Source organism: Podarcis bocagei, assembly GCF_964188305.1.
Source record: "Podarcis bocagei genome assembly, chromosome: 6".
In the NCBI taxonomy this organism is placed as follows: Eukaryota; Metazoa; Chordata; class Lepidosauria; order Squamata; family Lacertidae; genus Podarcis; species Podarcis bocagei.
Genome location: NC_138130.1, coordinates 82,220,805 through 82,240,697, shown reverse-complemented (window position 1 = coordinate 82,240,697; position 19,893 = coordinate 82,220,805). Strand labels below are relative to the sequence as shown.

General features: G+C 41.0%; 1 long non-coding RNA gene across 1 annotated transcript in view; it reads left to right on the top strand.

Moving 5' to 3' along the window:
* LOC308589145 overlaps positions 1-18,983 on the top strand; it is a 31,807-nt gene extending 12,824 nt beyond the window's left edge. The window contains exons 3-6 of the long non-coding RNA XR_014009092.1: positions 972-1,154; positions 6,279-6,412; positions 9,053-9,140; positions 12,300-18,983. This is a non-coding gene — a long non-coding RNA (uncharacterized lncRNA). The remainder of the gene's footprint in view (positions 1-971; positions 1,155-6,278; positions 6,413-9,052; positions 9,141-12,299) is intronic.
* The last annotated feature ends 910 nt before the right edge of the window (positions 18,984-19,893 follow it).

The following is a 19,893-nucleotide window of genomic DNA, read 5'->3' as shown; positions in this document are numbered from 1 at the left end:
CTCTTGCGGACAGCAGCTTGCCAACAGCACTGGTATCTTAATTAGGCTGGCCCCTCTTCTGGCATATTTGTGCCAGGGCTGGGGCTGGCATAATTAGCATGCTGGCACCAGTGGGCCCAGAGCTTTATGCTGGCATATGGACCCAGAGCTGAGGTGAGCACCAGTGCCAGGCAAGCAGTTTGCCTGCCAGCTAGAAAGCCACAGGGAATAGGAACCAAGAGGGGGAAACAGGTTCCAGTGGTGGAGAATCCATTACAGCAGATTGCACAGGGTCTTCCAAAATGGGCTTGCTCTTGAGGCAGTGACTGCAGCTTTGATTCAGAGATGCTCTAGGTTGTGCTAGCCACCGTGTTCCAGACTAGTCTTCTGACCTGGTGCGCTCTAGGTGTTTGGGGCCAAAATTTTGGCTAAGGCTGATGGGAGTTATAGTGCAACACATCTGGAGGGTGTTAGGTTGACAATAGCAAAATTAGTCGTTAATGTAAATTATCCTGCTTCAAAATGTGGTAACATAGCGCTTTTGCATTTGGGTTCCCTGATGCTTATTCTGCTAAATGGGTCCAAGGACCTCTCTCTGCCCCTACATTCCTCCCTGACAACCCCACAATCCTGGGGGAGAGGGAAGCTGGAGAGGGTGGAAAAAGACACTCCAGCTCTATCTAACAGGCACCAAAGCCAATTCTCATCCTGAGGAATTTAAAATTGCTTTGATGCCTTGTTTGCATTGGAGATAGGACATTGAAAATATGCCAAACACCTGTAGAGATTCAGCCCATATAATCCTTGCAAAAGCCCAATGTGCATTCAGAGAAACAAAAGGGATATGTGGGAGATTGCAGTAAAATTCAACAATGCATATTCTTGCTAGTTAATAAGTTTAGGGGCTAATGACCACAGAGCTGATAGGCCTTAGAAATGCAATTAGTAGAGAGGGCTCTGTGTGATGTCATTTCCTCTCCTCTCTTGAGCAGGAAGAATCAAAGAAGCATTTCCTGTTCCTCCCCCCTCTCTCTTCCTTCGACCAGCAATGGGTGCAGCTACGCCTTCCACTTGCTCTGGCTCAGGCACATGTCTGAGACTGTTTTTACTACAAATATATGTATTTTACCTGCATAGTTTTTCCTGCTGCTGTAGCTGAGAACCAATGCAAGATTGTGAGTAAGCAAATCGTATTATAAACTTACTTCCCAGTCTGTTGTCTGAATCTTCGTTAAACAGGGTAAGGAAAAGGTCAGTCAGCTTGCTTCGTTTTCAGAATTTGGCCAGCGGTAAAAGTCATTTAGAGGCTGGTGTCAGCAACAATGTCTCTTGAGTCTTCAGAAACTGTCGGCAAGCACCATTAAGACCCCAATGTAAACATCAGCATTTCCATATATAATAAGATCCCCTTGATCAAGGCAACAATTTCATTTTAAAGTTCATCCTGCCTCTGGTTTTTCTGTCCAATTCATGTCTAATCCTACTATACCAGCTACTAAGAGGTTTTGAAAGCATTCTGAGTGAATGGGTGGCAACGTAAAATTAAACAAGTGCCGAAGCCGAAAGAAAGTGAAGCTGTATCCCTGACAGAGAGGCAGCAGGAATAGATCACTTTCTAACAGAGCTAAGGCAAAAACTTCAAGATTGTGAATTTGAAGCTGTAGGAAACGTCATGTTAAGAAACGAGGCTGCCCTGTTCTTGTTTAAAATCTAAAACAGCTTATCTTGTATTCCTTGAGGAGATTTCACCCCTCCCATATCCAAGAATCTGCTGATGAGTCTGGTGATTTTCCAGAGAGGAGGGGCGGTGTTCTGCTCTCTACTTATTCCGCTCCAGCCTAACATCAGTCAGTCTGTGTGTCAGAGAGAGAGAGACTGAGTGTTAGAGATCGTGTGTATAGATAAGGTTGCTGCTAAGAGCAGCTGCAGACACTCAGTGCAGTTCAGCATTCATTTATGTTTAGACCTCATTAGCTCTGTATATAGTTGTGTAAAATAGTTGTAGATAGAATAAAGAAGATATTCTACAGAGCTGCTCTCCGAGTCGTTTATGCTCTGCTATACTCTGCTGTGCGACGGCTGTCTTCTTGGAGTGAATCCGGTGCTCACAACTCTAAGCTGTGAGTCCACAGCACTTTGACCTGTTCCTGTGCAGAAGCTGGTCTCTGGAAGTGCTACCCAGCTCACCTAGCCCAGTCGGGGCTGAGGTGGATGAGTCCAGTCGGTGGCACTGGCTCAAGGGTGATGCTGACATTCCTTTCTTTGAATTTGTGCCAATTTTTTAAAACCTTTCTGTAAAGGCAGTACTAGAACTTTCACAGCTGAGTCCTCAACTCTTATTACTGTGTTTGGCTTTCTTTAAGCTGGGCTGTGTCTAAAACTTGCCATTTAGGTTTTCAAACATTTTTTGTAAATTTAGTATTGGAAACTGTACCTTTGAGTCCTTAATCCTTTATTACTGCGCTTTGCTTCACTTAGGTTGAGCTAGGATTATAATACTTAAGATTTTTTGGGACTTTTAACTCCCTTTTTTGAATTTTGGTCATTTAAGGTTTATGATTTTTCTATTTCCTTCTGAGGAAACTGAATAGCTTAGTGAAACGAGGTTTGTAGCCGGCATCCCGTTAAGGCTTTGTACAATTCTAGGTTTTCCTAATTTTTCTCTTAAACTTTTTGATTTTTATTATTTAGTTTATTTCTCTAAGATAATATTTCTAGTCAATTACTTCTCGTTTCAGGGATTTTCACGGTATTTCATTTGTTTTGTGTAAAGTCCCCCAAAAGATAGCAGCACAGCACAGAATAAACAGGGTGTGGACACATTCGCAAGCCTAGAGCATGCCCAGCCTGAGGTGCCATGTGTCACAAGGGCTCATTTCGCCCAGATGTGCACAACAGAGAGAAAAGAAGCAACTCCAAAATTGGAGAAGGAAGGTACACTGTTGGAGAAGTGTGGTGTGCTACTATAGATGTTGTGGGGGTGCTTGAAGCTAGATAATGGATCTGAGGTGATGCCAGACAATTTTTGCAGTGAACCTGCAAGGTGTGCGCAAAGAGATTGCACTAGTGGCTTTGGAAAGCGTCAACATTAACTAAAGGGTGCGATGATAGCACAGCTGGGCTGAACAAAGCAGATCTTAGGACGGGTGAATCTGTGTGTTGTGTTGAGTTCCCTTTGGCTCAAGAACTTACCTCTTAAAGGGCAGTGACCACAACTTCCCTGACTATTATGACAGTCTTCACTTGCAGAGCACATGTGAGACACCGTGTGAACCTTGGCTTTCGATGCTGGATATCTTTGAAATACCTTGTGACCTAAGAAGAACCCGAAAGCTATTGTACTGGTATCTTAAGATAGACTTGCTTTGGCAAAGATATTTGCCACAGTGCCCTGTGTTTCTCTCTGTGTGTGATCAATTAGATTGTTGAATAAAGCACCTCATGTGTGTGTTGCTTTAGGTGAAGCATTTGATTTGCACTTTGTTCCTCGTTCTACTTTGTATTCCCTCAAACTTGGACAATCTTGGCCTGTGTGGTACTGTTATTGTTGCCTGGAGAACGTCTACTCCCCACTCTCTTTAGGACTTAAAAGGATGGGAACTGCCTCCTAATTGCCCAATTAGTCCTAATGCCACGTAGTGTTGACTATTTAGTTACCACGTATTGTGTACAGAACTAATTGTGTGAAAGCCAAATGAATAGGAAGGAAACAAACAAGCTACTAGAAAATAATTACATGGAGTGTTTCTTTTTAGTACCTCTAGAGCAGATTTCATTATAGTCAACAGCTTCTAAAGCTGCTCGAAATAGCAGTATTTGTCATTTTCATAGAAACTTGATAATGACATTAATTTATCTTAATGGTCTGTTCTATTGTTATAAATAGTAAAATTAGCTCAAATTGTCTTGCTTTTGCTGGTTTTGGATAGCTCCAAAGGGCCCCACAACAGCAGATGAGTAGGTAATTTGGTGTGCTTGACAGACTTCCAATAATTTGTTATGTGGAACATGAGTAATGTTAGTGCCATTAATGTTCATTTTCCTCTAAATTCATTACTGCCCTTTTCCCTTTTATCTTTTTTAATGTCTGGGCCATTTTTCTATATTTCAAGTGGCTGTACCAAGCCTATTCATATTCCGCTGTAGTAGCTATTAACATTCTGAACATAGCGAACATCAGGTAGAAAAACAACTCTTTATGAAATGATGAGTTTGGTGGCTATTTATGACCCAAAGCAGGTAAAACAAGGTGGTATTAAACAATGGTCATAATTAAGTCAAATCTAATTGCAAAGAAATTTAAATGTTGTCATGTTTCTTGCAAAGATTAAGAAAACAAAATGCTTCATGAAATGTCTAGGAAAGTGTAAATGCTTTAATATATAATAATCACCGCAACAACAAGAAGGGGAGGGGGGAACCCACCAGCACAACCTATTTCCCTGAGTATCATCTGTGTTTAAAGTTCACAAGATATTTTCATCCAAAGTGATAGCTGAATACACAGGATGTTCTACTGCATTTAATTCTTATTAGCCCTGGGAAATGGTCCTTTTGATTGAGGTTTGTTGACATGATTATCATCTAAACAAATGAGAGAGCATTTATAAGGGTAAAAATGAGTATTTGTAAATGTGTTTACTTTTCGATCGTGGTTGCCTTCAATTCCTGTCTCTTTTACTTCCCATGATGCTGTGCCTGGGTTTTGTACTGCTATTGAGATGAGGTATAATATTTTGCTTTATGAAGTCTCACTAAGATAAATACAGCATGAGCGAGTTGCACTGTATACTGGTGTATCTGAAGAAGTGTGCAAGCACACGAAAGCTTATAACCAGAACAAACTTAGTTGGTCTCTAAGGTGCTACTGCACAATTTATTTATTTATTTTATTTATTTCGACTGCGTCAGACCAACACAGCTACCTACCTGAGTGTACACCAAATTCAGTTGTCAGTCTCAAGACAATGTGATATAATAAGAGAATGCCTCTGGACATGTGGAAAGTTTATTTTTACTCCCTGAAAGATAATAGCCTATTACACACATTTGTGATAAAGGATCAAGGCTTCTAGGAAACGAAGTGTTATTTCTAAGCATGCTGAGATTAACTTTCACTGAGAAAAATGAAGTGTTCACATTTACAAAGGAATTTTGGATTGGCGTGAAACCCTCCTTGTCTTTTTGTGGACCATTTTTCAGTGGTATTTTGGGGGTGGTGATATTTGGGAGAGCTAAACCAGCTTGTAGCAGTGGAAACAGAATTCTGTGGGTTAATGAGGGCTGCCAGGGGCTGCCCCCAGAACTGTCATTGGATTAGTTCTACATAATGATATATACCGTGTATAAGATGAGGGTGTTTTTTTTACTGTAAAATAATGTTTAAAAACTGGGGGCGTCGTGTACGGTAAATAGGAGTGTGATTGGTTGCTGCGTCAAGGGCTGTTTTGGATTTGCTCCCGCAATTTGCCTTACAATTTCCTGTGCTGCTGTTTATTGGACTGATTTTCAGCGAGCGGTTGTAGCTGTCGGGTTAGTGATTTACTGCATTCCTCCCCCAAAATCATGAACAACCTCTGGCAATCCTCCCAACAACTTTGGGCCATTTTCTTAAATTTGAGTCCCCGCAAATAGGGGGCATTTTATACATTGGGGCGTGTTATACACAGAAAAGTATGGTAATAATCTTAGAAAGGGAGCTGTGGGAACATTGCCCGGACAAATGCTGTGGCTGCCACTTCAAAACAGGCAGCAGCAAGACAACAGCAAAAGGAGGGACACTCTCTCTCCCCACCCCTATTGCAGCTCTAGATTTTGTTGAGAAGTTCTCCCACCTTGGACCTGACTCAGAGAAAGGTAGTTGCATTTTACGTCCCATTAAACTGAATGGAACAGGTTCGTGGCAACTAAGTTGATTTTCATTGGGACGTAAGGCCCTTTCACATATCATACAAATGATCCATCACCAGGGAGCTGCAGCCAATCTTATTTCACACATTTGAGATATATTAATAATTTGCCCTTCATTGGTGCAGATGCTAGGGCAGCGTACAGAACACAAAAATAAGAACAACCCCTCCAAATCATAAAATAAGCAACAAGACTTACAAAATACACAAAATCATTTTAGGTATAAACCTAAAAAAACAAAAAACGTAGTCAAGGCCCTCAAGCATGACTAACTTCTTCAGGTCGGGAGTCTTGAATGCATAGCTATATGTGCTGTTAACAAACTCAATTTCTCAAATGTTATGCATTCAGTTTCTGTTTCCAAGTATAAGAAAAAGTTTCTTTTACAGGTACCTCAGTTTGCGAACTTAATCTGTTCCGGAAATCTGTTCTTAAACCGAAATCGTTCTTAAACCGAGGGGCGCTTTCCCTAATGAGGCCTCCAACCACCCTTCCACCGTTCAGATTCTGTTCCTAGACCGAGGTAAAGTTCTCAAACCGGGACACTACTTCTGGTTTTTCGGAGTTCGTAAATTGAATTGTTCGTAAACAGGACTGTTCTTAAACCGAGGTACCACTGTATAAGATTAATGCCATGAGAAAAACAGTGACTTGATATTCTTTTTCAACGAGGTAACAGATATTAGTTTTCTTCTGTAGTCCCACGCATAGTAGCAAAGTATGCTGATCACATTTGGTTAATTAAATATTTTCACACATGCTTGGAGATAGAAATGGAAAGTTATTAGTTTGAGGGTTTGTTTTTAAAATGGTGTCACAATATGCTAGCTTTCAGTCTTTGTTTCTCAACAGCACCTTCCTTCCTTGCATAAGAAGGGGGGGGGGGGACACAGCAAGCATTCATTTCTAAGATCATGCTATTTTGTGGCTTTGTGTAAGGAGCACCATAATCAATATCCTAATCAAAATATACTCGGGCATGGATTGTTCTTTGTATTTTATTTTTTTAATATGGAAGATAATGTTTTTGTAATGCAGGGTATCAGTGATAACAGTTCATAAATATTTATCCTAATAACGTAAATGCATCCACCTGCCTTCATTTATAAAATAATAGCCTTTGAGAGTAAGGCACAAACCTTATTCCATTTAACTGACTTTCCCTGCAGTCCATTAGACTCGGCTGTGTATTCTGCTAAGGAAGCTGCAGCGTGTCAGCAGCCCATAATGGTTCATGGAAGATAAATGGAATTAGGCAATTGAATAATTACAGGGGCACTCTCTATAGCGCTATAAGTAAAGGTCTGTCAGCATTTCCATTAGGAAATCCAGTCCCCCAGCTTCAGCAGCATACATCTGTAAAGTTTGACTGGGGACAAAATTCAACAAACAGAAACTCATTGTGGGGTGGGGGGGGGGAGATATATTTCCATGTTTGCTTCAAAACCTGGTGACTAACTTCTAAAAAGTGCTCAAGTGACGCCTCAGCACACACAGAGCCTCTACTTGCACACCATAATGAGCAGAGTTGTTTGCAATTTATATGCCACAAATCAGCACGTTAAAGCTGCAATCCTTTGGGTCCAACCGCCAAGTAAACATAAATAGGATTGTAATCCTAAACACTCTTACGGATGTGGTAAAGGTAAAGGGACCCCTGACCATTAGGTCCAGTCGTGGCCGACTCTGGGGTTGCGGCGCTCATCTCGCTTTATTGGCTGAGGGAGCCGGCGTACAGCTTCCGGGTCATGTGGACAGCATGACTAAGCTGCTTCTGGCGAACCAGAGCAGCGCACAGAAACGCCGTTTATCTTCCCGCTGGAGCGGTACCTATTTATCTACTTGCACTTTGACGTGCTTTCGAACTGCTAGGTTGGCAGGAGCAGGGACCGAGCAATGAGAGTGTTGCAGGGATTTGAACCGCCAACCTTCTGATCGACAAGTCCTAGGCTCTGTGATTTAACCCACAGCGCCACCCGCGTCCCTTTAAGGATGTGGTACACACCACCATACCTTTAAACCCCCACTGGGGGGGGGGGGAGAAAAAGAATCCTACAAAATCTACAGCCATTCTGTTTTGTTCTTTTTGAAAATCAGTACTGATAGAAGTTGTGTGGTTTTTTAATAAAAAAGAATAGTATTATTATAACGTTATGCATTGCCTTATGCTGAAAGGTATCAGGGCTACTTAAACAAATAAATATTAAAACAATGCAGCGATAGCAACCAAAAGTGACCATACTCAGCATCCCACCCGGCCCGAGTACACATTTCCCACCATAAAATCATCATAAGCAATAATCAGAATTCTTTTTCTTTTTGGTAGGTGGGTGCTTTAAAGGTATGGTGGTATGTACCCATGCCCTTAAGTGTGTCTAGGATTGCAATTTGTCAATTGCAATTGTTTATGTTTACTTGGAGGTAAGTCCCATAGGATTGCAGCTTTAATGTGCTACTTTACATATAAATGCAAGCAGCTCATTATGGTGTTCAAGTGGAGGCTGTGTGTGCTTGTGTGTTTGTGTTGAGGGGGTATTTGAGCACTTTAAAGAAGTTAGTCACCAGGCTTTGAAGCCAACGTGGAAATATATTTGCCCTTAACTTTTATGGCCAATACAGGTTGCATGCATCATATTCAGTCATAGATGGCACAAACTTTTGTGCATCCCCTATGGGAGAAGTGGAGACACTACGGGGGATATCTCATGTGACCAAGAGAACGGCAATCAACTGGACTTTGTATATATGACACTATGTTAAGAAACATGCTAAAATGCAGAAATCTTAGGTGCAAGATCCTAAATGCCATTAGGCGCACTCTTATTAGGCTGTCTCGTTGAACCTCAGCATGCATGAAGGGAGACGTTTCCAAGTATGCAAGGTAAGGAAGATTAGACTCAAGCAGGTAATGATTGTCAAACCATTAATAACATCTTAAATTCTGGACATATCTGGTATAGATTTTGTAGAATCCCAAATACGAGTTTGTACCGTATGAATTATTATCCCATTTGAAGCACAGAATATATCTCAAATGGCTTTAAAACCATATTGTAGTGAAATATGCAGTTTATTCCATTAACTACTCACTGAGTCAATTGGAGAAGTGCTGTTATTAATTTCAATGGAAAGCTAAAATGCAGTTCATTTTCTGTAATTGCAGGCCCATGGCCTAAAGAGACCGTAAAAGCTTTTAATCCAAGGCATTTTTAGAAGGGCATGATCAGAATTACATTTAGCATCATCATAAGGTATGTAATTATGAAAGCCTCTGTAAAATACAAATGAAAAGAGCTGCGCTTGGTATGATCTAAATCTCCAGTGTTGCAAACCAGACAGGTATCTGATGCTGAGCCCCATCTAAACACAGTTTTAAAAAGGTGGTTAGACAAACAAATATTTGCATCTCAATCCTAAATGCATTTCTTTGGAAGTACCAGGATAATTGATCACATTTATAAGCCTCTGCCTTCATCTGAGCAGCTCAAATAAGCAAAGGGGGTTATTATATTATTATACATTTATGGATTGCATTTCACATGAGTCACAAGGTGATTTACAAACATACAATCCAATTATCCACAGTTAGCCTATTTTATTTTCACAGCAACCTTTTGGGATGGGCTAGACTGCAAGATAGCGACTTACCCAGGGAGCACTGAACCCAGGTTTCTTTAGTCCATGGGAAGCCATGTGGTGCCCTCAAGATGTTGTTGGGAGTTGGAGTCTGACAGTCTCTAGAGAGCAACACATTGTCTATTCCTGCCTTATTCCAACAAATGGTCTAGTACATCACACTGGCCTACAGCTCTCCCCTTCTTCCTGTGGTTATCCCACAATTCATTCTCTTGTCTTCTCTCCCTGGGCCCAATCAGCACCACAGACTAGGAGGAGAGGGCAAGACAAAGGTTGTTGCTCCTCCATGTTCTTGACGCTGCTCAAATACTTTGAATGGGCAGGTAAAACAGGCAGAACTTTGGGGTTTGAGCATTGGCATGCAGTGCTTAATCTGGGAATGGCACTTGCTTTTAAGGCAAGTGGAGATTTACTCTAATCCTAAACCCTATGACTCCACTTTGGGGTAGGTCCAAAGCAACCCTCTCCCAAATGTTTTGGGCTACAACTCCCATCATCCACGAGCAGTGGCCATGCTGCCTGCAGCTGATGGTACTTTCAGGCTTTTGGTGAGTCCCCTTGGTAAACACCTTTTTCATTAACACACATTCTAAGAATCTCGTATTGAGCAGCGACAATCCTGCATCTCAGATTTGTCCAGGAACTTACATAAGTTATAAAGCAAAATGTTTATTGGTGATACACGGAATCAGAATATGCAACTGCAGTGGGGAAAAGCTCAGGAAAATCTGCACATTTACTACAGCAATGGGGAGTAGCTCAGCAGAAACAAAGCATACAATTTCTTTGGTTTAAAAAAGAAGAAGAAGAGGAGGAGGAGGAGGAGTTTGGATTTGATATCCCGCTTTATCACTACCCTGAGGAGTCTCAAAGCAGCTAACAATCTCCTTTCCCTTCCTCCCCCACAACAAACACTCTGTGAGGTGAGTGAGGCTGAGGACTTCAGAGAAGTGTGACTAGCCCAAGGTCACCCAGCAGTTGCATGTGGAGGAGTGAGGAAGCGAACCCGGTTCACCAGATTACGATTCCACCGCTCTTAACCACTGCACCGCACTGGCTCCCAGTGAGAGAGTTAACTAAATAATTCTAGCCATGATTAAACTAATACATGCATTGCAGACACACAAGAAGGAACAAGCACACATGGCATGAGAAGAGGCAGAAGAAGGGCACAAAAATGGGCTAAAAGGGATGCTGGACAAAGTGGACCTTTGGTTGGATCCAAAAAGGCTCGTCTAATATTTACTTATATTGAGAATGAATGCTCTGTTTCTTCCTGGCTACATTTTACAAGAATGCACTCTCTCTCTGCATTCCTTCCGGTGGAGAGAGATTGCACCCAGGCAAGTGTAGCCTCCAAGTTTTCCTTCGTTGCTTTTGCACCAAGTCATTGAAGTGCTTTATTTTTAGCTAAAACTGCCTATGGTTGCTTAGGGAACCCGTTACTCAGTGTACCTTATTTTCACGGCTTGAGCAGCTGATACATGGATGTTCTTATGCCATTGTATTTCCTAGTGGAAATAAATTAGAATCTAGACTGGATGTTCTCCCGAGAGAAGCAATATTGAATTTTATACTTGCACTGGGCATGTGGCAGCTGCTGCTGTATGAGTTGGTGGTTGGAGTGGCAGAGAGGCTAAGGCCAAAGTCCTAAGTGGGGTTATTTGGGAGTAAATCCTACTGCAATTAATTGGGTTGCCTTCTGATGCAGTCCTTAGTTACAGAGATCATCAGGTTACTATTAGTTGTTTAGGGGGAAGAGATAGGTCTAATACAACCTCCTCTGTGTAATGGTGGTTAGTGGCATGGTTTTGAGGATGGATTTGGGAAAGGACCAAACCACCTGGATAGCTCAGTTGGTTAGAGCATGCGGCTGATAATGCCAAGGTTGCAAGTTCGATCCCCATATGGGACAGCTGCATATTCCTGCACTGCAGTGGGTTGGACTAGATGATCCTCAGGGTCTCTTTCAACTACAGTGGCATCTCGGGTTACATACGCTTCAGGTTACAGACTCCGCTAACCCAGTAATAGTACCTCGGGTTAAGAACTTTGCTTCAGGATGAGAACAGAAATCATGCTCTGGCGGCGCAGCAGCAGCAGGAGGCCCCATTAGCTAAAGTGGTCTTCAGGTTAAGAACAGTTTCAAGTTAAGAACGGACCTCCGGAACGAATTAAGTACTTAACCTGAGGTACCACTGTATATGATTCTGCACACGTCCCCAGTGCTGTGGTCCTGATCCACATCACACAGCTGATGCAGTTGTTTTTAAGGTCACAAGATGAGATTGGGAGATAGGATTGCTGATCCCTTGCACCATATATTGTTTGGCCCTTTGACATGCAGTTGGGTTAAAAACAAGAGCAAGAAACCTGCGAGAACAGAGAGTGCTGTCGCCATGTGAGGTCATGGAAGAGTACTTATAGATCTCTGAGGATCAGAGTCCGTGAGCGGAGCTCTCTAATTTAGGAGCATATCCTGCTCACAGAAGCCAGGCTGCGGAATAGTGCCGTTCAGCATTCTCATCATGATTTCCCATACATCGAGTTTACTTCTTAACTGGTCAAGACAAAACCAGGGAGTGCACTGCAAGAACCAATTCTTTGCCTCATTGGGTTTTTCTGTGGCTAAATGGACCAATTTGTAGAATAAAAGTGCTCTAGATGGAAATGGTGGATAATGATAGCAGGAAACATACGAGATTGCACAGGTCATGATGAGCACTTTAAAACAACTGAGACTCACCTAACCGTTTTGTGGCCTGATTCAACAGGTAACGTAACAACATAGTCTTTCCCCAGAACAGAGACAATGCAAAAGCCAAAACCAGGCACCAGTAAAAAGGGAGAATGTGGAACAAGTATCATGAAGCAAAGAATACAGGTAAGTCCTTAAGAACTTTTCAAGCAGGAATGTAATTTGGAGTAGTGAAATAATAAACACTACTGCTTAATTTCTGGGCTAGGTGCCAGGCCTGGGCCGGACGCCAAACTTATCGGCTGGAAAAGAATCTAAAGCAAAGAGCTTGTGAAGACAAAAAATGGACAATTAGAAATGATTGGACATCTTAAATTTAAATAGCAGAAGGGGAAAAAAGAGGATCAATACCCAGGACAGCAAAATATTTGGAAATCTTGGAGTAAATAATTGAATATAATTAATTGCTCTTACTTCTGGTCTCCAGGCCTGAAGCCTGATCGCGTCTTGGAGACTAGATTTAAAAGAACTTGAAAGATGCAAAAGAACTTGAAAGGGAAAAACAACAATAAAGACTACAAAGATAACAGAAGCGGGTAAAATCCAAACCGAGACATTTGCATTAAACTATAAGGAAATTATTGTGACTTTAAGGCACAGTAAATAGCAACTTGGTGAAGCAGTTGAGTTGGCTAGATGCCAACAGACAATTCCCATGAGGCAAAGCAATCCAAAATAAATTGGGGGGGGGGGACACCCATCAGATCGAAGTGTCCAGTGATTAACCAGAGTCCAATCAACAGAAGCAATTATGGCAAGTAGACAAGAGAAACAAAGTGGAGATGGAAGTAAGAAAAACAGGAAAAATGGAACTCAGAGGGGGAGCAAGGAGGAGTTGGGGGCGAAATCTAAAGTAAAAAGGTATCAAGAACAAGTAGATATCTTGGATAAAATAAAAGAAATGATGCAGAAAGGCAACGAGATTCTCAGAAACCAGATAGTGACAGACATTACCACTCAAATAGACAAAGCAATTTCAGAAATCAAAGTAAGATAAAGTAGATAAAGTAGAAGCAAAGATGGACCAAATCCAAGAAAGAGTGCAAAACAATGATGAAAAGATAAAGCAACATAATGTGAAAATTGAGCAATGGGAGCTGAGAATGATGAGAGTATTTCAGGAGTTTTACCAAGAGTTATATCCTGCAGGTAACAATTCTATGGGGAAGATGAAAGAATATATTGAGAGAAACTGGAAGATAAAGCTAGAAAGGAAGGATAGAGAGGTTATGGAACAACCAATTTCAGAAAAAGAAATAGAGGAAGTTATAGGGAAACTAAAAAAGGGGAAAAGCCCAGGAGCAGATGGATTGGGAACAGAATATTATAAGGTATTTTTAAAAATATTGGTTCCTAAATTAAAAGTATTATATCATTCAGTAATAGAGGTTGAGAGGATCCCACCATCATGGAACAATCAATGATTATCTTAATTCCAAAACCAAGTAAAGATTTGAAGGGCCCAGGATTGTATAGACCGATTTCCCTAATAAATCAAGATGCTAAAATATTGACTGCAATAATGGCAAAATGGACGAATAATTTCATGTGTAAATATATAAATAAAAACCAATGTGGCTTTGTATCAGGAAGACAGATGTCTAGTTTAATAGCAAGAGTGTTGAATAAAATAGATATAATAAGAAAAAATAAATTGAAAGCTGGTATAGTAGTATTGGATATCTTTAAGGCTTTTGACAGTGTAGAATGGCCGGTGTTAAAAATAATTACAGAAAGTTTAGGATTTGGAGAACGATCTAAAGGATTACTAGATCAATTATACTTGGGGAACCAGGCATATGTCGTAGTGAACAATGGTATAACAGAACAAATAACACTAGCCCGAGATACAATACAAGGATGCCCCTTTCCCCAATTTTATTTGTATTGGTCATTGAAACTCTGCCCAATGTAATTAGAGAAGATGGAAATATAAAAGGAATAAGCAATAAAGGAAAAGAGAAAATAAGCTTATTTGCAGATGACATCTTGCAAACAATCTGTTGGAAAATATGCAGGTAATAGAACCACATTTGAATTTTTTTAGAGAAATAGCAGGGTTGCGAATTAATTGGTCCAAATCAGAGATTATGAGATTTAATTACGATGAAGATGAAAACCAAAAACTTTTGAAGAAAAAAAAATAGATATAAAATTAAGAAATGTAATAAAGTACTTGGGAATAAATATAACAAGAAACTTAGAAAATTTAGAACAAGAGAATTTTAACAAATTAAAAAGGGAAATTAAGGGAAAACTGGAGGAATATAATAAAATTAAGCTTTCGGGGTTTGGAAGAATAGCTATAATTAAAATGAAAATTTTGTCTAGAATATATTTTTTATTTATAATATTACCAATTAAGATATCGGAGACAGAGATAAAGGGTTGGCAAAGTGTGATTAATAAATTTTGTAATGGGGATCAGAAACCCAGAATTAATAAAAGAAGATGGTCTTAATCCCAGAAAATAGGTGGACTAGGTCTCCACAACATAAAGTTATATAGCAAATAAGTTAAGATATATTATAGATGGGATAACACAACAAGGAGAGTTAGCATGGTTAAAGAGTGGTACACAGAAAATGAAGGAGAAATTAGTGAATATATTTTCTGTCAAACAGAATAGGCATTGGTGGCAGAATATTGAAAATCCCTTATTAAGAAACATAATTGAGATATGGGCAAAATATAAAGGAAAACCGATACCGGTAAATTCCCCACTAACCCCGGTGGTGATGATAGAAGATTTCCCAGTAAATTTTAAAAAGGACATTGAAAAAGAAGTGAAAGAGAAGAAAATACTTGAAATAAAGGAATGGGTGGAGAAAATGAGAAGCAAAGAACAAATAATAGAAGCTCTAACAGGAAGTAAAATAACTTGCTTTAACTGTATACAATAGGAGCGATGGACAAAGAAGTTGTTAAGGGAAAACAAGAAATGCAAAGTGTTGTCATTTTGGGAGGTTGGATAGTTATAATGGAATGGTCTTGGGGGTGCGGTGCACATTTTTATTTCTATTTATTTATTAATATAAATAAATAAATTAATGTAAATGAATATAATATTTTAAGGGAGAATGGGTTTTTAAAAAATCTCCAATCCTTCAGTTTATATATGACACTGTTGAATCTCATCATTTAAGACGGAAGGCACAGCAGAACAAACCCAATCATATAGACTACAACACTATAAAGGAAGGAAATTTGTCTATGTATCAACAGGGCAAGGGAGGGAGAACCCACACCAAACTAGTTTTCATTACCAAAGATCATGAATAATAGCAGTAGCTCCCCTGAACGGGAAGTCTAGCTGCATTGCTTGCAATTACTAGATCAAGCATTCAGAGGAAGGAACACTTTGGTTTTGTCTGTGTAAGAGGACGTTTTACTGGGTCAACCCAGTCAAATGGGCGGAAGAAGAAGAAGAAGAAATAATAATGAATTCAGTGCGATGCCCCCATTTCACATAGAATGTATCAGGTGGAGCAGGTATGCTTCCTCACCTGTTAGGCTTTATCGTAGCCTGCAGTGAAATGTAATACACTTTTATTTGCAAAGTGTTGCATTAAACCTCAAAGGTTACTTCACCACACCCATAAGCTTTTGGGAAGATGATGGGATGACACTCATTCACCCTAGTTAATGGCTATGGATTTTTTGGAATATGAGTGAAAGTCAGTACACCAGCGGCTGCAAAAATAGAAGAAAGGATCAAGATCGGAATTGCTGCATTTGGATTATATATGAGACTATGCGCAGGACCTAGAAATAATTATCTCTGGACGATCAGTACACGGGAAGTCACCGAATTGTTTAATTTGGAATGTATAATTGGCTTTATAAATTGTGTTATGATTTGGTATGATTTGACATTGTAGTAATATGGCCCATATTGAAGTGTTATTAATGAAAAATTTAAAATATATATTAAAAAAGAGGGCTTTACCCTGTTCTCAAACCTTGGTGCCTCCATACCTGCCCATAATGGCTGTGCAATGGTGATACCTTGTCATTCCATGTAATTGTTGTACTGGCTTTGTTTCATCCACAGCCATGATGTACCCTCTCACTTGCCTGCTGCCAAGCCAGATATTTACTGTGGACAGGGGATCCTGAGGTGCACCATGCATTTAAGGTGCCCCCTAATCACTTACATAGAAAGCTGTGTTATACTGAGATCAGGCTATTGGTCTATGTAGCTCTGCAAAGGACTAGCCTCAGTTCTCCAGGGTTTTAGGCAGGGGTATTCTCAGCCTTACCTGGAGGTTTGGGAGAGTGAGCTCGGAACTTTTCCCAGGGAAAGCCAATGCTCTGCCGCTGTGCTACAGCCCTACACAGGATGTAGAGGACCATTAAACTGAAATTGGATGGATCCACAAGAAGCTTTGCTAATGTTGACCTTGCAACAAGAGCACACACCCCTCCGTGCACCATCGTGGCAAACTGCTTTTGAAATTGAGGGGAAATTCAGAAGCAGCCTCCGATAAAGCAGGGTGGGGAAATGTTTTCCACCCAAGAGTAGCATTCCTTTCTACTCAACCTTCTGGGGACCACATGCCAGTAGCGGGCAGGGCCAGAGGCAAAGGTGATCCTAAGAATGAATGCAAATTTTACCTTTGCACAGCAAAGTTTCCGTGCACACCTGCTTGTTCTCAATCCAGGCAGGCAAACAAACGAGAGGCATCATCAGAGTTCAAGGACATATTCTAGCAGGCTAAAAACACTCAAGGACAGTGCAAAGCAGAGCCAGTAATGGGTGTGGCTGGGAAGGGTGTCTTACATGAGAGCCTGATAGGGTAAAGGTAAAAGATCCCTGGACGGTTAAGTCCAGTCAAAGGCGATTATGGGGTTGCAGTGCTCATTTCGCTTTCAGGCCGAGGGAGCCACCGTTTACCCACAGATAGCTTTCCAGGTCGTGTGGCCAGCATGACTAAACTGCTTCTGGTGCAAAGGGACACTGTGACGGAAACCAGAGTGCACGGAAACACAGTTTACCTTCCCGCTGCAGCGGTACCTATTTATCTACTTGCACTGGTGTGCTTTCAAACTGCTGGTTTGGCAGTTTGAAAAGAGCTGGGACAGAGCAACGGGAGCTCACTCCGTCACGGGGATTCGAGCTACCAACCTTCTGATTGGCAAGCCCAAGAGGCTCAGTGGTTTAGACCACAGCGCCACCCCCGTCCCCATGAGAGCTTGGTAATGAGTCTTGAAGGGCCACATTTCCCCCCACCCTGTCATAAAGTGTGGGAATTGGTTGTTCGGAGAAAGCATTCTAGAGAGTGAGTGCCAATACCTTTTGCAAGCCAAAGTAACTGTAGATCCTGCCCTATGGAGGAGGTCTACCTTTGTATGCATCTGGGCTAAATACATTCACAAATGCGTAAAATTAACACAGTATTATACTGCATGAATCTACAGTATGAAAGCAAAATAATTTCCTATTATACAGAGAAGTGGACTTTTCTTTTTTTAAAAAAAACCCAAAGGTCTGTAGTTTTATTATGAACAAAGGTACTTTCGGGGGGTGGGGGGTGGAAATGACATGCTGTAATATCCTGCATTACACAGCTTCTAAATTGGGAGGGGGGAGAAAAAAAGGGGGGGAATCTCATGCCTCACAATGGATAGATGTAATGGGATTGAAATACATTCTCCGATCATTAATACAAGCTTCATATAATACAGAGATAATTGATGAAATCGGCTGACCATTTTTGGACCTTGGTTGCATTTTTAAAGCAGGCAAAACCCCTGACCCAAGCAAAAATCTAGATCCAGTCAGGAGCAAACATAGGAGCACCTTACAAAAGGGTGTCCTTTGTGTCCAAGTCGCACAGACTGACTGAAACATGCGAGAAGTTAGCAGTTTGGTTTAGAAATGTAAACGTGAGTCAACTCTAGGTAGAAATTAAGGTAGCTGTCATCGGCTCAATGACAGGCGATTCGCCGATAAAATTATTCCGCAAAAAGACGACAGATTGTTTTCCAGCAGTTCACGTGAAGGCATTTGGGCTTTTGTCAGCAGATGACAGAGCAAGGGGTTGGGGGATGCAGTTCCTTCTCTCAGCTTGGGGGGGAAAGCAAGACAGAAAAAAATCTGTCCTTTGGACTTCCTGAAATTGTAGTAACGTAGAACACTTAGCAACAGCTTCCCCCTTTGCTTAAATCATGTCTCTGGTTTTGTATACAATCCACTCAAGAGAGCTAAAGACAGCTGCAGTATAAACTGTAAAAATGGTTTTTAGAAAAAAGCGTTTCATCAAAATTCTTACATAGCAAAACATTCACTTTGGAACAGTAATTATTAGTAGACACTAACAGATCAAAGGTCACCTCCCCCCCCCCTTTTAAAATAATTGCCAGCATTCTTAGTAATCACATCAACGTTAAGCTTTCATTGTAGGGTACAAACCTTTTCATATACTAAATAGTTTGCTAAGAAATAATCTAATTATTGCACTTCATTATTATTATTTTCTTTTTTAAAAAATCCAGGCTTTTGTCCTACTTCATGAGAACGGATGACCTGCAAATAAAACTATGGGATGAAAATGGCTTCTTACAAAAAGACACACTTTTAGAAGATTATGGAAGAATATGGTAGGTGAATATGAAAATGTTTGTAAGTGTCTGCCCCTTTGTTTTATGTTTAACTTGTATTACGAATTACAAAAAGATACCGGTTGCTGCATCTTGCTGTCAACTTACCTACCCTACTAACAAGTATACGTCCAATACAGTGGGGAGGTCGGAGGTTGCAAGATACCCTCTACCACTCACATCATGAATGGGGTGACCTGGTGCAGACACTGATCTTAACCCAGAACAGCCACGTTTATAGTGGTTACACCAGCACTTATCTGCAATCTAAAGCTCAATACTGGAAACCACCCAATGTAATCACAACCAGGCCTGTGTCAATTCTGAGCATCCTGCAACAGCGTTGCGCAGGAATGAGAAGGGGCATTGTGTATTAGCATCACAAGAATCTCGCCTTTCATTTAAAGAAAGAAAAAGCAAGTTTCTAAACCTTATGACCGAAGATATTAATTTGAATTGGTGTTGAGTAAATCCTGGAAGTCTGGGGCAAACTTCTAGCGGCACTGAGCTGGAGCTTCATTCTGCAACGTGGCTCCCCATCTCACCATATAACTAGCAAGGCAGAATAAATTATGCAAAGCACAGACATATACTTGCAAGTTTTCATAATTTATTCAGATTACAGGATTTTGGTTTATCACAGCGGGTTCACAACCTTGTCCGTAGCACAGCGCAGACGATGCATGGAGAATGTGTGCACGGTTACGCATTTGATGCAGAAACAACTCAGGACACAGTGCAGATCTCACTGACTGGTGGCGCACTGATGTGTTCATGACTTAAATCAAATAGCAGCCGCAGCCTAGGGGCCGATACTAACTGGGTGGCAAACTCCGGCTGCCGTGCTTGACAGTGAAACATGGGCCTGCTGATCGCATGGAACTAGTGACAGGTTCATACACTACAAAGGCGATGTGGAGTTTCCTGGCACAAATGATTTTATGGGACAAAACTCACCTCATGGTCTTCCCCTGCCCCCCATCTTGGATTTCCATGCCAGTGCTGCA